Raw genomic sequence first — 12,976 nt, forward strand, 5'->3', positions numbered from 1 at the left:
TGGAGGCCTGGCAGAGACATAGCTCTGAGTGCTGTTGGATTCCAGCCTGGGGGAGCTTAGCCAGGGATTGGGATGGACTTCACTCACCTGGGAAGGGGGCCTCGGGGTCCCGGGGGCCATTCCCGCTGGCTCTGGGGTTGCTTCTTGTACCAGACTGGGGTCCTTCAAGGGGTGGGAGCCCCCAGGTGGGGAGACTTCCTCTTTGGACACCTGTGGGAGAAGGAGAGAAAGGGGGGCTCAGAGGGGCTCTCAGGTCTGTTCCCTGGCCTCAGGGGTGACCCTCCCCAACAGGGGGAATAGGGAGCTTCAGGCTTGGAAAGGACCTTTACAATAATTAAAATTAAATTTAATTATTAAATCGCCTGCAGTTCTCCTTCCTGTCTTTAGATGGCGCCACCCCAGTGTGTCCTGGCTATGGGTTAGGGTGGTGATGGCAAATCTATGGCACACGTGTCAGCAATAGACATTCAGGATGACACGTGAACCAACGCGGCTGCATACAGAGAAGTCTGGGGCCTCGTGCCAAGGATGAAACATTTCTGTAGTGCAGTGTAGACACTCTGCTCACTATAGATGACAATTCTACCTATATTAATTTACCAATTTTGGTTCATTAAATTATATATTTTTGTTATTTAAACTACAAATATTGCAAAATTATGGCGTTGTTTTTTTTAAGGGACACAAGGGGCAAATGTTGACACACCAAGCTCAAAAGGTTGCCTATCACTGGTCAGGGTCTCAGGAGGCTGGAGGGTGGGCTGTCCTAATGACTAGGGAAAAAATGTTGTGGAAGTACACAGGCCCTAATTTACTAGTCTTTGAATAGGGGGCCAGAAAAGCCTTAACCTGAGGCTAAACGGTGGTACTGGAAGGTTTGGGAAGCGGAAAAAAAAACAAACAAGAAAAAGCAAAGGCTTTTTACTCTAGGGAAAATAAAACACCCTTCCCTATAGGTAACCCCACCACCACCCAGGGCACAGTCTGGGTGACCAGCTGCTTCCAAGGGGCCTCCAGGGCAGGGGCTGGGCACTAGCTCTGAGGGCTGCCTGGAGGCTGAGACTTTCTCGGAAAAGGCTTACAGGGAGCCTCTTCTCTGAGCTGGCCTGGAGGGCAAAAGCCTGGGGTGGAGAGCACAGGCTGTGGTAGGGTCCCCTGCGGAGATTTTGCCCTGATTAGGCCCTGAAATGCTTCTCAGGCTTAAGGAAGCAGCTTTAGAGGTATTGTTGCTGCTCACCCAATGTCCCCCACCCACTCAAGCTAATATTATCTAGAGGTACAGAGGGGCTCAGAAAAGGCTTTTAAAAAATCAAAAATGGACTCCCAGGAGCAAGATACTCTACTTTAAAGGGCTAGAATTGCAGAGATTTGGGTAACACCTGCTTTTGGGGTCAGGAAATCAGAGCTTAATTCCCCAAACCTGACTCTTCCTGGGGGAAAGAAAAGAGAAAGCTAAAACTAAGCTTGTTAACCTCCCCCAATATTTAACACCTTCTAATAAAAAAGAAAGCTAAAAGCTAAACTTATTAACCTCCCCCAATAACTCCTTCTAACCAATCCAGAGTTCTGGGCCACTTGAGGTTGTGGCTTTGATCAGTCCTGATTACTGAGTCTCCTTCACACCCTGGAGTTTTTTAGCCAATTTAACTAAGCTACTAAGAAATTTACTTAGGAACAGTTTAGATCAATGGTTCCCAAACTTTTTTGGCCTACCACCCCCTTTCCAGAAAAAATATTACTTAGTGTCCCTGGAAATTATTATTTTTTAAATTTTAATAGCAATTAATAGGAAAGATAAATGCACCTGTGGCCATCACTTCTCCCCCTGGATCCCTGCAGCACCAACCAGGGGGCGATAGCGCCCACTTTGGGAATCACAGGTTTAGAGAGAGTAAAAAGTGAAGAAGCTGAAGAAAATGAGAGTCCTCTTCATGCCTTTGTGGTCAACAAATGGTAATAATTAAAATTAAATTATGAGGCTGTTAGTAGCTTTAACAATTTAATTTAAGTAGTGATAGTAAAGAGAGGGAAATATAGGAGAGAATTAGAGAGCAGCTTAGCTAAATACCTTAATTGCTGTTCTGATGGATTGAAGCTCACCACCAATACTTGTCCCTTCAGGTTCCAATCTCCAGTCAGAAGAGTATGAGAATGAGACACCGGGGCCTTGGTCTCCCTTTTATATGCAATTTTCTCCACCCACTAGCTCAACTTGCTAACTTCCCCCAATACTTCACACCTTCTAATAAAAAGAAAGCTAAAACCTCAATTGTTAACTTCCCCCAATACTTCACACCTTCTAATAAAAAAGAAAGCTAGAGGGCAGCTGGGTGCTGGGTTCAAATCTGGCCTCAGACACTTCCCAGCTGTGTGACCCTGGGCAAGTCACTTGACCCCCATTGCCCACCCTTACCACTCTTCCACCTAGGAGCCAATATCCAGAAGTTAAGGGTTTAAATAAAAAAAATTTTTTTTAAAGAAAGAAAGAAAGCTAAAATCTAAACATATTAACCTCCCTCAATACTTAACTCCTTCTAACCAATCCGGAGTTTTGATTGACCCCTTCTCACCTGGCTTACCAGGCAGCAGTAAAGTGATGGATCTGGTCCCCTACTCAGCTGTTCTCAGTTAAAGGGAAAAGGGGATGAGAACTCACCTGTCTGCACATGACTTTTGGGGAATCAGCAGTGGTCAGGAGGCAACAGTAGCTCAGTTTATCCTTAGAAGGGTGGGGCTTCCAAACTGCTTTGATGCTAAAAGATCTCTACTGCTAATATGAATAACATGGAAATAAATAGCTTTTGAACAATGACACATGTATAAGTCAATGGAATTCCTCTTCAACTCTGGGAAGGGGGAGGAAAGAGGGAAGGTGTAAGATCAGACAGGCTTCAGGCTGCAGGCACCAAATCTTGAGAAGGGGGTGGGTAGAAAAGCAGTTGGACTTCTTTCCCCTGTCAGAAAGTATATCCCCACAGGAAACGATGTTTTCTAGATAATATGTGAAATCCACATCCAAGAATAATTGATATAATTTTAATGGGCCCCTCTCAGCTTTCACCTTGAAATCCCAACTCTCAGTTTTACTGGATAATAGAGGATCTCTTCAAGGTAAGTCAATTGGCTATGGTTTTCTTAGCTAAAGGATTCAAACATTATCTGGCTTTGTTGTAGTATTACTTTTAATAACTAGAGGTATCAAAGGGAAAGGGAAGTTTGAAGGTGAGAAGGATTGGGAAATCTCTTCTGATAATCAGTTGGTTGGCTTGACCCAGACAGGGCTGAAGCCTCCCCTCCCACAAAGATCTTCTTTTCACTTCCTACACTAAAGCTACTATTCTTAACTAAATAAAATAATGAATAAACTCTAGATAGATTATTGATGATGTTTATTGAAGGTCATCAGAGTTTAGTGGTCTGAATCAACTAACTGCCTATAAGATCTTTCAGCATCGGTAGTAATCAGGTTCAGTGAGGATCAGTCTAGACAGAATATCATAAATGGTTACAGGGTTGCAAACACAAAGCTGTTCTGGTCTGAGGTTTGCTAGGCCAAAGAGTATCTGGTTTTCACTACTCTCCTTCCTCCCAGCTCCCCAAACCCAGAGTGAGTTCTGCTTGGGGGTTCCCCCTTTTATGCCCTGGTTCTAACTGTCCTCAACTGCCCTTGCCTTCTTGGGGTTCCTATAAGTGCTCCCCAACTAAGATTCTTAGCCTACAAAGGCAAAGAAAATGAATCATGGAACCATAGAAAAATATTCCAAATAAATTAAAAAAAAAAATAAAAGCACCATTAAAAAAAGATTCCAATGCATTTCTAAGACTTTAAAGCATCCTTTCCCCCTGCCATCAAACTCACCCAAAGCCTTTTCCATTGTTATTAAACCAGCATTAATTTACTCTCTTATCTTCTTTTGCTGGGCTGCTTTTGATCCAGTTCCACAAAGATCAGATACAATCCACTAACCATGGTCCTTAGATCTTTTTTGGAAAAAAGCAATTCCATTTACTACCTTGGTGGTGTCATATTCTCTTCCTTTCTGTCCTCTAAATGATGTTGCAACTTCATATAAATCAAGAACTTCCCAAGGAGCAGATTTGATGAGCCCCATGATTTATGAGTTAAATAAACCAAAAAGATCTCAGAATGAGGTTTTGCCACTCTTAGTGTTTCAGCCTTTTCCTCAAGGAGTTAATTCAATCTTTGACTTTTATTTTAGCTCTGTGGGAACAGTCTGAGAAAGGAGTCAACCTCAAGCAGGATCACTTGGTAAGACAACCCCTTAAGGAGATCAAATCACTCCTCTTTTTACAAGGAGAAAAGGGCAGAAGAACTGACCCTTGGGAAGGTGTTCAGCAAAAACTCATTTCTGTTTACAAATAATCAAAACACATTCCTAGATCAAATTTCTCATCAACCAAATGTCCTAGAGTATTATTATTCAACCACTCCTTTAGTAAGAACTGAGAGAGATCAAACTTTTGAATTTAATGGAGAAATGGGGTTGAAAAAATGGGGAATTGAGTCCATTAAAGAGTAGAATCAATTATGAAATCACAGCATAATTTAAATTTTCTCAGAAGGCTTGGAATAAACGTTTTGGGATTGGAAAAGAGTTAACTAAAGAAGGCTTCCTAAATGAGGGTTTTGCTGCTTTGAGGGCCTGGTCCACATTAGATGGCATCATTCTCCAGGGAACCTCATCAGCTCAGCTGAATGACTTCATCCAGCAGTAGTCAACATCATTTAGGGAGATGATGACCGTCCAGGACTGAGGTTAGGCAGGGAATGATCATCCATGGGGAAAAGATGCCAAAACGGAGGATATAAAATTGAAAAGGTTAAATAGAGGGTCCATAATGTAAGAGAAAACAAAGCCAGATCAGAGGTGGGTGATCTCTCAGGGGTGGAATGGGAGGCCATTGAGTAAAGAATGGAGTGGATGTTACTAGGGGAATGGGGGGGCGGGAAGCACATTTGGGAGTACTGAGGAAAAGGAAGAGATAATATAATGCATGGTTGGTGCTCCTAGAAGGAGATTTAGTGTGAATATAAATGACGAAGTGGAAAAGGAGATCAAAAGCGACTCAATTCTGTTGTGGGACAGCTCAATGTTATCTGGCTCAGGAGGCTGTCCACTTAAAGAATTACCACATTTCAAGGGAAATCTTTAAAAATAGAGGAATTTATTGAATGAATGGCAGGGAGGCAGGAGTACGTGAAATCTTCCTCAGTTGAGGAGAAGGGATCCAGGATTTTTATACCTTCAAGGAACAGAGACTATGTGAGGAAGGGGATAAATAAGGAGCATTGAGTGTCATTCCCCGTGTGAGGTACCTTGGTGCCTGAGATATAAGCATACATATAGAATCTAGTGGTATTTGATATGCAAACAGAAGGTAGGAAAGTTTGCTTCTCTGTTAAACATAAGGGCTAACACAGAAGGAAATGCATTTCTTGGAGAACCTTTTGTTTATGCTGTTGTCTGTTTGACTGCACCATAGTACAGTTTCTTGGATTGCTTGAAATCAAGGAATTCCTCACATATTCTTCTTGATCTGGGATTCTTCTAGAGACTTGGGGTGTCCAAGGGACCCTCCACTTCCATTCCAGTTCAAACAGCTGTTTTAACTCTTTTGGAGAGCAATTTGGAATTATGCCCAAAGACTTCTATAATAGTTATACCTTCTGACCCAGTAATAGGTTTGTGAGGTTAGGTTTATTTCCCAAGGTGGTCAGGGAAAAAGGAAAAGGACCCATATGTTCTTAAATCTTTGTGGTAGGAAAGAACTGCAAATTGAAGGGCTTTCCCCTCCAATGATGAATGGCTAAAGAAGTTGTGGATTATGATTGTGATAGAATGCTGATATGGGAGTACTGGCTTCCTTAGACATCCTCACAGCTCAGATTGTGTTGAGTACATAAAAGACTCATTTTTTTTCCTTGCATTCCTGAACACTAGGCAGGTGAGTTTGAGACCCTCCCTTAATTTTTTTTTTTAACCCTTAACTTCTGTGTATTGGCTCCAAGGCAGAAGAGCAGTAAGGGTAGGCAATGGGGGTCAAGTGACTTGCCCAGGGTCACACAGCTGGGAAGTGTCTGAGGCCGGATTTGAACCTAGGACCTCCCGTCTCTAGGTCCGGCTCTCAATCCACTGAGCTACCTAGCTGCCCCTTCTCCCTTAATTTTTGATGAGCACAGATCATCTGCTTTGTATCCCAAATACCTGATTATCCTCTAAAATGAACGGTTCACCCCCTTTTGACTTTGAGGCATATGACATAACCATATGACCCATCTCAGGTTCCAGAGACCCAGTAAAATGCCATCATCATCCCATCTCTAGTTATGGAGACCCTGTTGTCAAAAGCATATATAAAGCCCAGAACACATCTCCTCTAGGAGGCAGTCCTCCACCTGTGCTTCTACCCCAGACACCAAGGTACCTTACACACAATTAATTCTAAATTAATAAATCTTTTTTTATTTTAAAGCTAAGTTTTGGAGTCTTGCATTCTTGCAAAGGGTAACCTGTCATGAACCTGGGGCTATTTTTACCTAAAGCTCTCCCACAACAATTCGACTATCAATCTGGAAAAACACAGAGAAACACTAAAGTAGTTACAAAGATCAAGTCTTTAATCAGGACAAGGAAGACAGAATTCTTATTTTTTTACCTTATTTTTTCTTTTTTTTATTACCATCTAAAAAACACTTCCATATTAGTTATTGTTGTAACTGTACATCCAAAATGAAACCATAAATACATTGATGGGAAAAAATAGTATACTTTGATCTGCATCCATCAGACTCCAGCAGATTTTTCTCTGACAGTGACAGCATTCCCTTTCTTTCTTTTTTGACTTAAAAATGTTTTATTTAATTAATTTAGAATATTTTTCCATGGTTACATGATTCATGTTCTTTCTCTCCCCTCCTACTACTGCTCTTCTTCCCCCCCTTCCCCCCCCCCCCATAGCCAACACGTAATTCTCGAGTTTTACATGTGTCATTGGAGGAGTGGAATAAATGCACACAAAAGATCTGATCAGGTCTTTGGATAGGGACAAAAATGGACTCTGCTCTTAGAAAGGAAACAGGGATAAGGTTATTGTTAGCTGGGAATTTTCAAACTGAGGAGTGATTAAATGAGATCTTTTCTTTCTTTTAAAGTGCTAACAGTTTTGAGGAAGAACTATAATGCTGGGAAATACAATGATTCTGCCATGCTGAGTAATTGACTAGCCATGGGATTTCACCTGTCCAAAGGGTGATATGGAACTATGGGCACCTAAAAGATTTAATATCCTACTTGATTTATGGCAAACACTATATAAATGTTAATTCTTATTATTACTCTTATTATTATCTTTTAGATCCTTACCTTCCTTCTTGGAATCAATGTTGTATATTGCTTCCAAGGCACAAGAGTGGTAAGAGCTAGGCAATGGGGTTAAGTTGCTTAGGGTCATGGCTAGGAAGTGCCTGAGGCCAGATTTGAAACTAGAACTTCCCATCTCTACCTCACCAAGCCACCTAGCTGCCTCTATTTTGTATTGTCACTTTAATAGGATATTCATATTATATAGCCTTATATAGGGTTTGAGATGTATTAGAAATGTAAAGAGTAATAAGAGGAAACAAATCTGTGTAAGGTAATTTGATAGTTTTGTTTCAGATTTCAAACTCAATGTATTGTTTATGAAATGGTGAAATTTGGCAAATCTTTGTAAAGATATGCTATAGAAAAGCAGCTTCTCTTACAATCTAGATGTTACTAGATTATAAACTAAAATTTTAAAATGGTGAAAAAATATGCGTTTGAAAAAAATCATGTATTTTATCAGCCCTGTTGATCATGTATTTTAATTATATCAAGCATTGTTTCACGAATTTTAATTCTCATTTGAGTTATTAATCTTATTCTGAAGCATTATGTTTCATTTCTGATGTTGACTACCCCTTATGGAAATAATAAAATAATTTGTTTTGGTTATCATAAAATTATAATATTATATGATAATTATTGTAATATTTTAATCTATAACAATATCATACAACAAAATGTATTAAAATATAATGTAGTGAGCAACATATCATTTAATATTGTATGATATTGATAATGTTAAAACCCAAATATTTAATTGACTATATTTGAAAGGAGAAAATTAAATCTCCTTGTTTCCTTGTAAGCATAAGAACATTCTCTTCAAGTAACTTTGTTATTTCCTGTCTTAATGTCATTATCAATATAGTGCTATCATCCTTGTGTCCTAGCAATTTGTGCACTAAATTCATTAAGGACCAATAGAAGTGGAGGAATGAGATGATTATAGCAATTGCAGTTGGTATGAAAGCAAAGACCCAACCTATTTCTAGCTTCAACCATTGGCATGAATCATATATTTCTATGATTCCCATTAGATAGCCTGGGATCACTATAATCCAGAAATTATAAATCATAGTTAAAAAGTTGTATAGTAATGTAAGATTCCTGTCATAGTACTACGTGTTTTCCCCCATTAATGGATCTATTGTACCAGTTTGAATGTAAAATTTCTATGGTACTGTTCCTTTAAATTTTCTTTGCTAAGTTTGTCCCCTTTGCTATGCTGCAGATAGGAGAAAAATGGCTGCCATCTGGTTCAAACAGAAGTTTTTTTTCCCCTCAGAATTATTTAGGTACTTTACCTAAGCTGGCTCTTCCAAAATTGTAATGATAAAGAGAGCCAATAAACAATGTTAGATAGAAGGGGAGAGAGATAAAGTCTATGAGGTGAGATTCTCTTCTAGCTCTCCCCTCAAGCCAAATATACACTTTGAGACTTTGAGGGGGTGTCACCCCACAACTGGGTGACCTGGATGGTCATGCTGCCCCACAGGAGTTGGGGGCAAGGCTTCCCTATAAGACAAGGTATGTGGTACCCCAATCTGATTCTGAATGAGTATGGGATTCACACAAGCCTCCCCCAAGGTAAGTCAACTTCACAGCGGGTGGTCTGGCTCCAAGATAGTGGCAGCTAGACCAATCTGTGCTTCCCCACTCCCTCGTTGTCTCTTAGCCACTCTGGAACTCTATCTGACTAATGAATGGCTTTTATTATTCTCAATTTAGGGGTTGGGGAAAGGGGTGAAGGGCAGAGGGATTTTAGGGTGCCCTCTTCTCTATATGGGGTCCATCATCGGGTGGGAACTTTTAGGGTTCCCACTCAAGCTTCTTCCCTCAACTCTTCTCCTTCTGTTTCTATTTCTATTTTCTATTTCTATCCTTTTCTATAATTGTGTTAGACTGGAAAGGGTCTCTCAGCAAGGTTGGGTAATGGAGGCCAAACACTTAGCTCATTCGATGATTGAAGTCTTTCTTGGGTGAGATGCGAAGGAATCTTTGACCAGGGAATCAGGGTTTCAATGTCCAAAGGAAGATCCTCAGGAAGCCCTCAGGACTGGATCTGAGCTGAGACGTCCTCTTCTCTCCTCTCTCAGTCCTCTGCCAGAAGCCCTTCTCCTCTCCTTCCTCCCTGGAGAAACTTCCAGAATCCCTCTCCAGTCTCAACTGCCAGTAACTGTCACCAACTGTCAGCATTCCTTCTCTGGCTCCTTTTGTCCTGTTCCCCTTGCACAAATCCCATCCTTACAAGAGCAAGTGAAATTCTTATCTCCTTCTCCATTAAAATGACTTGATGATGAAAAGGAAAGTAATTATCATAGGGAGGAGTAATTAGAACTTTGTTCATCTTATAGAAATATTATACTGTGTAGCATTTAGATTTTAACCAATAAAGAATATGAGGCTATTTTCCCAAGGATAATATGGTTTCTTAGTTGGGGCATGGGATTCCCATATGCAAAAAATGTCTCCTTCACCATCATCCCCAGAAAAGTGGGTGCCTTGCCTCTTGCTTATGAAGGGAGTTGAGCCTGATGGTTTAGCCTTAGGATGTTCTGAGACCCCAATAGTTGATATTTTAAGAGACAAAGTGGACTTGGAGACCTCAAATCCTCCTTTATTACTTTATGGAGGAGTTAGACTTCTTCTCAGACCCAGAAATCAGTCAAATGCATCATGAGCCTGGCAGGGATCAGGTTCCCTATTCCTTCCACATTTCCCCACACACTCTTGTTTGATAAGATCTATATGTGCCAGCAAAAATCTAGAAACAAGTGAGTGCCAATAAATCAGGGAATGGCTAAAAAAACTGTAATATATGAATGCCAACAAATAGTGAGGAAGAATGACAAGCATTAGGATTTCAGAGAAAAAGTCTATATGATTGTAGTATTTTTTCCATAATATGAAATTTGGGGTATTTAAGAAGGGCTCCCCTGTGGGAAAGTCTGTGACGTCTGTGCTACAGCAAAAAAACCTTTCCTAGTGAAATGGAGGTGTTATATTGAATTTCTGGGACAAGATGGACACCTCTTTGAGTGACAAGACAGGCAATTGAAGACCCCAGAATGTACCCAGGTGCCGTGAGCCAGGGCAAAAAGCAGTTGGAGCCAACTCTATAAATACTCACCAGGGACAACACAGCTCAGTCTGGAGCAGAACTTGGGAGGTGGAAGGTCAAGAGGGCGGGTAGGTCTAAACCTGCAACCTATCTGTCTCACTGAGAAAGCTAGAGAGCTATTACAATTATCAACAATAGAGATGAGAGAGAACAGTAATACTATCATCCAAAGATCATCAATAATCTTTCCTAATCTTTAGCTTGGCTCTGGCCAAGTCAGGCCAGAGTTAGTGAAAGGGTGAAGAATATCCAGACCCTTCCTGATTTAGCAATCTCCATAGCTTGATCTTTAGTCCAGGCAATTAGTAATAAGGTTCCCAAATCTTCCATCCTTTCCCTTGTTCCCAACCTCTTTAATTAGAATTAAATATAGAGATTTTGTTATAAGTACCTCTCCTGAGTGGTGAATATACCTAAAGCCAGGCAGGGGAGACAGTCACACAGTCAGATTGTGATATTGGAAATTTGGGGGTCCTTGAATTTATTTGAGGTCCCTGGTCTAAAGTTCCTGTGGACATTTAGATCTCTTACAATCTGCATTTCCCATGATTCAACTGGCTTCCTCTCTTACGTGGTGATATAAGCCAATGTAAACAGAAGGTTAAATAGGGAGATTGGGATTGGTACTTCTTCTTTTCCTGCTGAAGCATCCAGGTGGCAGAGGCATGGCAGCGCGGCATTTGAATTAACTCTTTATCAGGCACATGGCTTTAATTATCAATATGGCTATCAATAAAACCCTAATATATATATATATATATATATATGTATACATATATATCCATTTTATTGCTTACATTTAATGGCAACCACCTTGAAAACATAATCCTCAATTTTTCAGATCGCTTACCAAGCCATACAACTTTTGCCATGATTTTTTATGCAGGCAGAACTCTGAGAGCATTTAGAATCCTCTCCAGGGCTACGGATGTGCTATTTTTGGCCACTCTGCTCAGTTCTTTTGAGCAACCTTCTAAAAGGAGAAATTTTTGGTTTTGTTTTTTCTCTTCTCCCCATTCTCCTCAGCAACGCAGCTTTTCAAGGGAAGGGGAAAGTGGCTTTGCTTGCAGAAGCCATGCTGCCATGCTGATAGCAGCAGTTTGTTTTTGCCTGAAGATCATTATCTTCCCGATTCCCTCAGAGGCTGCCAGCTGACTGAGCCTTAGACTATGGTAACATTGTCTCTCTCTTAGAATCCTGAACAGCAGTCACTATTTAGATCTAAAATGAAGGTAGGAAACACTAGTTCTTCAATTAAGTTAAGGATTTATTGAATAAACGGGTTTGGGAGAAAGGGATTGGAGAGTGGGTTAGGAAAACTATGAAACTAGTTTGATACTGCCTTCTAGATCTAAATTCAGGATGTTGATAAACTCCTTGTTATGATCTTCAGCTAACCCAAGGGACCAGCCCTGAGACAGAAATAAAAAGGTTTCTTTGATGGTAAATCTAAAGTATCCCACACCCCAGGGGTAGAAGGGAAGATGAGAAGTGAAGTAGGAAAATTAACCCTCGGCCAGGGTCTCCAAGCCTTTTATATACTCTGGGTCCAACTGCCAGTTGGCACCTACCTTATGGCTCATGCCACGGGTCAACATTCCAACCAGGGCAACTGACAGGTTGCCCAAGAAAATATGGCAATATTATTTTCTATATTACAGAGAGAGTGAACTCCAAGAAGAGAGTCACTCCAAGAAAGAAGTCAGCTTCAAGAAGAAGGTTGGTTCAAAGAAGAAATTAGGCCTCAGGAGTTACCTTCAGCTCTAGTCATTGTCTTGGGTGAATGGATAGCTGGTTTTCCTTTCCAGTCTTCTGGAGATAGTTTAATTCTGATTGAAAGTTAACAAGTCCTGGCTGAGCCAAGCACTGGAACAATATTTAATTAGATAGGCTAATGTCTTTTCTACCCTTTTGTACTTTCACTCTTTCTACCTCTTTTATAAATGATTTATAATTTTCATATATGTAGCCAAATCATTAATTTCAACACTTACATTACCTGAAGGCCTTACCACATTCATTATCCTCCCAAAGTTTCTCACGAGTGTGAATCCTCTTATGTTAAATAATCTAAAAGTGGCACCTATAATATTTGTGTGAGTGAAAAAATCCCCTATCCTCCAAACAATAGTATGTTTGATTACCAATTCTAAGGTTTGATTTCATTAAAATTATAGCTTTAGCAGAGTTAATTATTGTTAGCATATGTCTTGGGAAAATTTCTCACTTTTAAAAAGTGAAATTTGGGAAATGTATAAAACTACATTTCCCGTGATCCAACATGGTCCAACTGATTTCCGTCTCCGACGTCTTGACGCAGGGGAGAGCTTAAATCTCGTGGGTTAGGAGGGAGTGGTCTCTTTTGCGAGTAGGCCATGGCCAGGAAACAGGAGACAAAATGGAGGCGGCAGTTTTGAATGCTTACAAGCGCGTGGTCTAATGATTTTATCTATCAACATGGCTTTAA

General features: G+C 40.5%; 1 pseudogene; it reads left to right on the forward strand.

Annotated features, from left to right (window-relative positions):
- LOC123245893 overlaps positions 1-12,976 on the forward strand; it is a 503,106-nt pseudogene that overhangs the window by 259,190 nt on the left and 230,940 nt on the right.

This window comes from Gracilinanus agilis, chromosome 1 (genome assembly GCF_016433145.1).
Source record: "Gracilinanus agilis isolate LMUSP501 chromosome 1, AgileGrace, whole genome shotgun sequence".
NCBI lineage: Eukaryota > Metazoa > Chordata > Mammalia > Didelphimorphia > Didelphidae > Gracilinanus > Gracilinanus agilis.